We start from the raw sequence: 10,577 nt of genomic DNA on the forward strand, positions 1-10,577 counted from the left end.
GAAAGGGAAAAATAATACAAGGGGGACAAATGAATGTCAGTAGAGGGGGCAGAGAGAGAAGAGGCGAGGGGAGGGGAGGGGAGGGGGGATAGTAGAGGATAGGAAAGGCAGCAGAACACAGCAGACACTAGTATGGCAATATGTAAATCAATGGAAGTGTAACTGATGTGATTCTGCAATTTGTATTTGGGGTAAAAATGGGAGCTCATAACCCACTTGAATCAAAGTGTGAAATATGATATATCAAGAATTATGTAATGTTTTGAACAGCCAACAATAAAAAATTAAAAAAAAACAAAACAAAACAAAAAAACAAACAAAAAAAAAAAATAAGTGAACCAAGAGGCTGGGGTGTGGCTCAGCTGTAGAGCACTTGCCTCCCATGTGTGAAGCACATAAAAGTAAATAAACAAAATAAAGTACTTCATCCATGTATAAATAAAAAAAATATTTTAAAAATAATAAGTGAACCAAAGGTAGGCCTGGTGGCACACACCTATAATCCTAGTGACTCAGGAAGCTGAAGCAGGAGAATCACTTGAGCCCAGGAGTTTGAAGTCAGCCTGGTCAAAATACTGAGATCCCATCTTAAAAAACACACAAACATCAACTAAAAGAAGGAACCAATGTTAACCATAAAGTGAATTCATACTATCAATGCAGAATCCAGTAGATATATAGAAACTAGTACCACAACTGGGCCAATTTAAAAAAAGTGACTAGAGAAAAATATGTCACAAATTTTATAGTGAATGGAAATTGCAATTTGCTGCAGTACAGAAAAAGGAGAAAACTGTATAAAAATATTTTAAGTAATAAATTGGACACTATTAGGAGACATTTTAAGTAAATACATATTATAAGAAATTTCCTCTTGATAGTCAAAAAGGAATTAATGATTTAGTAGTTTGAAATGGGAATTAAATATGCAACAGACTTTATTTATTTATTTATTTATATTTAGAGATACTAGCGACTGAACCCAGGGGTGTTCTACCACTAAGCTACATCCCCAATCCTTCTAATTTTTTTTTTTTTTTTTTGAGACAGAGCCTCACTAAGTTTCCCAGGCTAGTCTCAAACCTGTGATCCTCCTGCTTCAGTCTCCCATGTGCTGGGATTATAAGCATGTGCCACCATGACTGACAATAAAAAAAATTCTTAATAGTTTTTAACAGAAACTGAGCTTATAATTTTAGCTAGCTAAAACTGTCTTGTATTGTTGCAGAAAGAAAAAAAGGGAGGGAGGAAAGAAGGACAGAAAAGAAAACAGAATAGAAGCACTTTTAGATAGAGATAATAAAAGAAATTATTTTAGTCGTAGAAATTTTGCCAGAAAAAAAAAATCTGAGGAAAAAACTAAAGAGGGTATTTTATGAACTAAACCACCAAACAACAACCTATAGATCATGAGCTTTCTCTAACACTATCAAAGACAATTTGATACTTCGAAAAACTGTAAGTACTTTTCTTTAATATAGATGGATCATGTAATATAAAAAATATTGCCCATGCATACTTTGGGTGTATTTGTGTCTCACAGGATTTAAAAAATTATGAAGAATTGTTATGCACCCAGAGCAAACAAACCCTTGAATTTGTGGTAAAGAAATTTTTAAATCCTTTATAGCCATCAATAAAGAATTTCAGCTTGATAATTATTTCAACAATGATATGTATTGACCAATCTATGCTAGATTTTGAAAAACAGAATTATTGGAGTTTTAATACAAAGAATTACTGTTTCCTTTATTGCTTTGTTCCACTGTATGGTATATATTAAAAATATTTGTGCTCAGTTTTCTAAGGCAGGTTCTATGAAAAGAGTTTTTGGTACAGATGTTTAGAAGTCTTAGTATATACATCCTAATGTTAAGAATCATTGCAGATGGGTGTGATGAGGCATGCCTATAATCCCAGCAGCTCAGGAGGCTTTGGGAGGTGAGGCAGGAGGATCATGTGTTCAAAGCTAGCCTCAGCAATTTAGCAAGGCCTTAAGCAACTTAGCAAGACTTTGTCTCAAAACAAAAAATAAAAAGGGATAGGGATGTGGCTTAGTGATTATGTATCCCTGGAGTTCAATTCCCTGTTACAAAAAAAAAAAAGAAAGAAAGAATCATTGCTAAGTTATAAAACTGTTGAAGGAAACAGAAGACCATGGCTTTAGTGATCTTGTTCTTTGCCATTGTTCCTCAAGAGAATTACAAAAGAATAGAGTACTATTAACTCCAATGTAATATTTTCCTGAAATGGAAAGAATGCTTGCTAAATATTCAATAATCAAAGACAGAAAATGTAATGATTGACATTTTCTCAGATATCACAATAAAAATAAATGAGCTAAATTATAAATTACAGGATTAACCTTTAGACAGGTGTGGTGTTGCTCACCTGTAATCCCAGAGGCTGAGGCAGGAGGATTGAGAGTTCAAAGCCAGCCTCAGCAACTTAGCAAAGCCCTAAGTAACTCAGTGAGACCCTGTCTCAAAAAGAAAAAAAAAAAAAAAACAATATAGGGCCAGGGATGTGGCTCAGTGGTTAAGCAGCCCTGGATTCACTCCCCAGTAAGGAGAAGGAGAAGGAGAAGGAGAAGAATAAAAAGATTCAGCCTTTTATAAGCTAAAACTCTAAAAGAAAACATTCTTTTCCATTTTTACAGCATTTATCATATATCGAATTCCCATCTACATATAGATAAATTTCTGTACTATTTGGTTCCATTGGTCTGTTCCTATGCCAGAACCATACTGGTTTTGCTTTACACTGTGCCTTAGTAACTAGCAGTTTGAATTACTCATATGCTGATATGAACATGACCACTAAAAATATTCCACCAAAAGAGTTTCTACACTTTCACTTCTAGTAGCTCTAAGGTTTGGCCTTTTAAGTAATATTTTAAAATAATTCCACTGAAGCTCCCCTTTGACTGCCTCTTCTTTAAGGGTGTTGTTCTCAGTAAATCGTTTGGAGCTGTGAGAAGAGTAAAAAGACACGCTGTTCATATCAGATATTCTACTTGGAAGATAAGCAAACCTCTGCTGAGCACCTGCTATTCTAACAGTCTCTTATATCAGAGTGCTTTGGCTTCCAGTGATAAAAATCAGTTGAAGAAAAAGCTAAACAGATACAATTTTAAGAAGAAATGGAACCAAGATGGCTCTGGAGACAAAGGAACCAGTAGCTGGTCTTTCCAAGGAGAATGGCTCAGTTCCAGTAATTTTCTTCTCTCTGTGTCATTCCACTTATGAGTCAGTGGTTAGCAAAGAGAGTAAAATCTAGACCCAGCAGGTTCTCCTAGCCTGATGCTAAGGGATCAGTCTCGCACTGGGAGCCAGTCCTTCATTTCTAAATCCAGTTCCATTGAATTACATTGTGTCTTCTCTGAGCAATCCTGCATCTTTCTCCTTCCCTGTTTGCTTATTACCCAGAGTTGGCATCTATTTCCTGTCATTAAAGAACCATAATATTATTTTCTTTATCTTAGTTTAGGTAGTTAGACACCATATACCCCATATTTCTCTCTCATACATTTCACGACATATTGCTTGTTGTGGTTTATTTTTTGACTGAATCTTTATGGTAAATATAAGTTTTTCTTAAATATTTTTTCCCTCTGCATTTGCTAGAATATAGAAGTTAAGGCTGGAAATTGGGGAAGGACAAAGGGTATGAGATACAAGCAGAAAACACAGAGAGAAAAAGGGAAAGAATTTGAAAAAAAATGGTGCAGGGTAAGTTCATTAAAGTGTCATGGGGCTGGACAGGAGGAGTATGTTTGTAATCCCAGCAATTTGGGAGGATGAGTCAGAAGATCTCAAGTTCAAATCCATCTCAAGTTCAAGTGCAATTTAGTGAGACCCCGTTTCAAAAAAGAAAGAAAAGAAAAAGAGCTTGGGATGTAGCTCAGTGGTACAGTGCCCCAGGTTTAATTCCCAGTAATGCAAAACTAAAATAAACTGTAGTGGAGCCCTACCTTGGGGAACCTAGGACAAATAGCAGCAACAATTAAAGATCTGGTGCAGTGATTAAAATCTTGTCTTGGAGATGGGGATGGGCTGGGAAGAGTTATGGTAAATGGCCAAGGCTTTAAGAATTTTAAATTTTTTTGGAAAGAATGACATATGCAAAGTCCAATTACAATAGAAAGTTCCTCAGGATTCATAGCAGTCCAAATTCTGAGGTAATGGTGCTTGGATCTCTAACAGATACAGAATTATCAAGAATACTTTTGCTTTTTTGTAAGGTGAATGAGTTCTTGCTTGGATAATTTATATATTTGGGAGTTGGCGTTAGGAGATACAAAGAAGGAGGTACAGAGAAGGGCAATTAAGCATGGGAGTGTCATCACCTCTTAGTGGGGGATGCTGTTGTTTCAATTCAGTGTTCTCAGCCCCTGGCACTGCCCTGCCACAAAAAGAACCCTCAATTGCTTATGAGTAAAAGAGTAAGTACATGAATGAATAAATTAAAGTAACAAAAAAATCAGAACCTGTGAATGATGTTTAAGGATTTCAGAGATGCTACAAGTTTGCAGGAACTATGTGATATATACTCTCACATAATTCAGCTTGACTGAAATATTCCTTAAAGATATACTCTGTGCTTTGCTTTGCACCTGTACTTGAGGAGGATACAAAGACAAGGCCCAGTCTCTACTTCTATAGGCACACCAATCCTATATGTAAATAGGAAAAATTACTGCATTAACAACAATAACTTAAGATCAAAGATACCATGGCCAAAAAAAGTGTAAGATAAAGAATTTGAAGGAGAACCCATGTCTGGTTGTGGGAAAAGGTAGAATAGCCAACATTGAGGATGTGGCATTTGAAATACACCTTGAGGCACTGGTAGAATCCCCAAAGACACAGGCATTTCATGAAGAAGAAACGGCATCAACAAAAACATGGAGGTGCTGGGAGTGGTGGTGCATGCCTGTAATCCCAGGGCCTTTGGAAGCTGAGGCAGAAGGATCACGCACGAGTTCAAAGCCAGCCCCAGCAATTTAATGAGGCCCTAAGCAATTTAGTGAGACCCTGTCTAAATAAAATACAAAAAAGGGCTGGGGATGTTGCTCAGTGGTTAAGCACCCCAGAATTCAACCCCCAGTACCAAAACGAAAACATGGAAATGGGAATGTACGGGATATGCTCAGTTGGGCAAATTGGGATGTTGTTAAATGTCAGGCTAAAGGATTCTGAATGCAAGTATTACATGGTTAAAAACACTGTTTTAAAGAAAATGGATTTACAGAGTTTTGTATGACCCTGTTGCTCAAAGAATGGTGGAAGGCCAGCAGCATGGACCTCACAGAAGAGTGTACTAGAAATGCAGAGTCTCAGGCCCTGCTCCCAGACCCACTTGTCTCTAAATCTGTCAAGTAGCAAGAGCCCCAAGTAATTTGTTTGCACGTTAAAATTTGAGAAGCACTAATGTAGAATCCATTAGAAGAATATTTGACCTAAGGAAACCAATTAAAGGACTAGGTCAAGGTAGAGGAGTAGAGATAGTGACAGTAGACCCATCAGGGCTAATGATGAATAGCAGAAAGGCAAAGTCATAAATGGCACAGGCTGGATGGTGATGGTATAATCCTGCCTCACTCATTTCCCTATCAAATCACTCGCTGGCTCTTCTTCATTGAAGTCATTGTGTCCTTTTCATATATTTTTCTTCTCTTTGCTCCTTCTCTTCATTAGCAGGCACTATTACTTTCTGATTGCTTTAAGGCCAATGAGAAATTTTCCTAGGGATGGAGGCTGCACCTACTGCTGTGTCTGTGGGCTGGAGTAAAGAAATCACTGAAAGAGATTAGAAGGGAGAAAGAATAGTGAAAAATACCTTCTCTTAGATTTCATGATTTTCCTCCCTTCTGAATTTAATACAAATCAAACAGGTGTGCATTCAAGGCGTGCAAGTGTGTCTTCATCAGCTTTTAATCATCAGCTTCAAGAAAATTCAGATCTCTCAGAAAAGGGGAAAAGTAAACAGCTGAGCACTGTGACTCATTTACACTTCAAATATACTTTGAATCGGTTATTCCTCAATTAATCAAATAGCTGGTGTATCCCTAAAGTAGTATAAAGTGACACGCTGTGTGAAATCAATTTTTCTTTCCAAAATCATTAAATCCAGTAGCCTGTGACTATATCCCTGCTAATTCTGGTACCAGTCCTTTCATCCTCCATTAACTTTGGCACGCCTAACAGGCTGTCAAGAATAATTTCCCAGGACGTAAATAATTTAGAAATTAAAAATTAATAAATAATAACAGAGAACTACTGGGAAATAGGCTGGTCAATTAGTGCGCTCTGCATTCTGTTTCTTCGCAGCAGGGGGGGCAGCCACATTCGTTACTTGAATCTTTCCTTCGATTCTGAGGTCTGATTTACAGCTCTTCATTACTGGATCCAGTCAGACGCAATTACCTCCATTTCTATCTCAGTTCCTAACTTCAAAGAAATGAGCGTTTTCTTGTCTGCTTTTTTTCTCCTTGCAGCAGGCTCAGCTTGACATCCCTGGAATTTCTTCCACGCAGACTAATTAATAAGTCTTCGACTTATCATATTCACTTCTCTTCTTTGATGTGCTACCTTAGTCAATCATCCCATTTAATTAGAATTTCAATGATAACTTTACTTATCTTGTGGCTAGATGTAAATTAAAATAACAGGATTTTAATTCTCTTTCGTATGGGGTTATGACATTTTGGAAGAAAAAGTTTCAACACAAACATGATATTATATACTTTTTATGTGGGGGTTGGGGAGTGTTCTGCAAAATTATTTTCCTCTTGCTACAAAATAGCACTGCTGTTAAACAAGCAATAGTGGAAGTGTACTAGATTTTTCTACAACATTTCACTAAGCCTTTCCCAGTTAAACTGTCTTAATTTGCATAAATAATTGGACAAAGACACAGGTTTTGTGGTCCCCAAAGGCAGCTAGCTGTTTATGAGGAAAAAAGTATCTCCATGAAGGCAAGGCTTTGATACACTGACCCCTTTAACTCGTTCTTCCATTTTCTGTCAACCCATGCTATTTTCCATTTTGGTAAATTCTATAGTGCTTCTTTAGAATTCCCCAGAAGACCACAAAGAAATGAAAAGTTTCTCTTCAAAGCCCAGAAACATTAGGAAGGGACAAGATGTGACAGTGATGTGCAAAATTGGTTAACAAGGGAGAGCAGAAAGCAACATTTCATTTCTAGAAAATAATACTAAGACCAAAATTTATTGAGCATCCATTGTGTATGAGCCTCAGTGGCATGTGTTCCTCTGTTCATTCTCCCAGCTCACCCATCATGTAGGATTATTATCCCCACATGAAAAATAAAGAGACAATCCCAGTAAGGTTACCCTGATTTCGGATGGCCAAAGCTCATGAAGAGGAAGAAATCAAAAGAGATGGCATGAGAAAAATAGAGTTGAAGCCTTTGAGCATAGCATTTAAAACCTTCCATGATCTGGCTTCCGACTATCTGCCAAACTCATGCTCTTTGTACTCTACACCATTAATTCATCCAAAATCAACCTCCAAGCATTAACACACTGCCAGAATTTAGTGCATGCCTTTTATACCTTATTAATAATATATATCTCATTAATATATTTTTGATGGTTGCTTTAATGTTTGGAGACTGGCAGAAATTCGGTCATTATGGTTATAAATTAGTAGGCCTGTTTGTATCTAAAATAGCAGTAGTGATCTCCATCATCATAAGTACATTATTTTTAAATAGCAAGTACAAACAGAAAATCATATATTATATATGTATGACTTTATATATAGGTATTACATATAGATATATATGTATATACATATATATGTTTTAGAAGAAAATAAGCTTTTCTTGGTTTCTTAAACACCCCCCCAATCAGGGAATAAAATTATTAGTTGTTTTGTTTCTTTTATTAAAAAAGTTACTAACAATAGGAACATCTATGGGAATTTCCCACAACTATTCTTTCCTTGATCTTTCAATCATTCCCCTCCTCTACTCTAAGTAACATTGTCCAGCAAGACAACAGAGAGCACAATGACCAACAGAAACTTATTTCATTAGTAAGACAAGAAACCGCTGCATTAATGTCATTTTGAAGCTAACCTATGGGGGATTTAATACAGTTGTTCTCTAACAATAGAACTTGGTTCATTTGCTACTTAAGACATGATTATTTAAATTGAAGTTAATTGGTTTCTTTACTCCCCTTTAGGGCTTTAGGCACAGAACATTTCTATTAGAAAAATCTAATTTGTTCTCAAATTCTTAGTCTAAAATTTACAGTGGTTAAAATGCGCTGATATTTTAACTATTTGTAGCAACAGTTATCTCTAAACTCCAGCTCAAGCTGACAAAGTAATTAAAGATGCAATGACACATTTAGCAGGATTCAAGAGAAAACCCAGAGCAGCCTAGAAAGTGATGAGCAGGGGGTCTGTATCAGGGCCTCAGAGGCTGAGAAAATCTTGGGCCTCTCCTGATACTTTTCTTAAGGTTCTCAATGTCAATTTTAAAAATGAAGACATGCCAGAGAAAGATCACTAAAAAATATGACATATTTCAAATGTTTACATTGAACCAATTAATGCATTAATATCTAAGAATTTAATGTAAATACTATAATTGAGCTTCCTGCAAATAATCACAAGGTTAATAAGATATATTAATTCATGGTGCAGTACAGGCTATGAGGCATAGTAATAGGATAAAGTGCAAAAGTTCTACAATGAAAATCTTTCATTGTCCTGACTGTATGTAATAATTGTAAATTTTTTTATTTGAAGTTCAACTTGAATAGTAGGCTCAAGTCCAAATGCCCCCTCTCACCATTCCTTAATGGGCTCCACTTTCTTCCCATTATTTTTTAAAAAATATTTTTAAGTGCTTACCAAGCAACGCTCCAGGCATTATAAAAATATCAGTTAATAAAGAAAGGTGATACATGCCTGTAATCCTAGGGGTTTAAGAGGCCGAGGCAGGAGAATCATAAGTTTAAGGCCAGCCTCAGCAACTTAGTGAGGCCCTAGGCAACTCAACAAGACCTTGTCTCTAAATAAAATGTAAGAAGTGCTGGGGATGTGGCTGAGTGGTTAAGCACCCCTGGGTTTAATCCCCGGTCCCAAAATCGTACAAAACATCCCCAGCCTTGTGGAGTGTATTTCTAGTGAAGACAGACAATAAACAGCAAGCAATAAGCATAATAAATAAATATATACATGTTAAATCTTAAGTGTGAAACAATAGGAACAGTTTGGGGGACCTAAGGGTGCCAGTAAGGAGAGCAAAATGTAATTCAAATGAGACAGAATAAGCCTCACTGCAAAAATGACCTTGAGCAAACATGTAAAAGAAATGAGGGTGAGCCATGCATATACATAGAAAAACAGCAATCCAGGGACAGAAACAGACAGTAAAACATGGACATCAAGTTGCCTTTGTACAAACTGGAAAAATGATTCCATTATCCCCAAAATATTATCCACTACCTTAGTTGTTCTAAAGAGGAATTTAAGTTATCACATTAATAGGTAGTGTGAAGGAAATTTACAAATCCANGAGAGAAGAGGCGAGGGGAGGGGAGGGGAGGGGGGATAGTAGAGGATAGGAAAGGCAGCAGAACACAACAGACACTAGTATGGCAATATGTAAATCAATGGATGTGTAACTGATGTGATTCTGCAATCTGTATTTGGGGTAAAAATGGGAGCTCATAACCCACTTGAATCAAAGTGTGAAATATGATATATCAAGAATTATGTAATGTTTTGAACAGCCAACAATAAAAAATTAAAAAAAAAAAAAGGAGAAGTTTGAAGAGATGATTCAACAAATTAAAGAAACTGGTGCTAACCTAGCCATTTGCCAGTGGGGCTTTGATGATAAAGCAAATCATTTACTTCTTCAGAATAACCTGCCTGCAGTTCATTGGATAGGAGGACCTGAAATTGAGCTGATTGCCATTGCAATGGGAGGATGGATTGTCCCTTGATTCTCAGAACTCAAGCTCAAGAAGCTGGGCTTTGCCAGTCTGGGTACAAGAGATTTCATTTGGCACAACTAAAGATAAGATGCTTGTCATTGAGCAGTGCAAGAATTCCAGAACTATAAACATCTTCATTAGAAGAGGAAATAAGATGATCATTGAAGAAGCAAACGGTCCCATCATGATACTTTGTGTGTCATCCAGAACCTCATCCATGATAATAATGTGGTGTATGGAGGAGGTGCTGCTGAAATAACTTGTGCTTTGGCAGTTATCCAAGAGGCAGATAAGTGCCCAACCTTGAAGCAGTAGATCATGAGAACTTTTGCAGACGCATTTGAGGTCATCCCCATGGCCCTTTCTGAATACAGTGGCATGAATCCCATCCAGATGATGACTGTAGTCAAGCCAGACAAGTTAAGGAGATGAACCTGTTCTTGGAATTGGCTTTTTACACAAGGGTGCAAATGATATGCAACATGTCATAGAAATCTTTATTAGCAAAAAGCAACAGATATCTCTTGCAACACAAACTGTTAGAATGATTTTGAAGCTTGATGATATTTGTAAGCCTAGAGAATCTGAAGAATAA

General features: G+C 36.8%; 1 pseudogene; it reads left to right on the forward strand.

The window, feature by feature from the left end:
• Positions 1 to 10,577, forward strand: part of LOC107141218 — a 110,437-nt pseudogene extending 99,860 nt beyond the window's left edge.

This window comes from Marmota marmota, unplaced genomic scaffold (assembly GCF_001458135.2).
Source record: "Marmota marmota marmota unplaced genomic scaffold, marMar, whole genome shotgun sequence".
Taxonomy (NCBI): domain Eukaryota; kingdom Metazoa; phylum Chordata; class Mammalia; order Rodentia; family Sciuridae; genus Marmota; species Marmota marmota.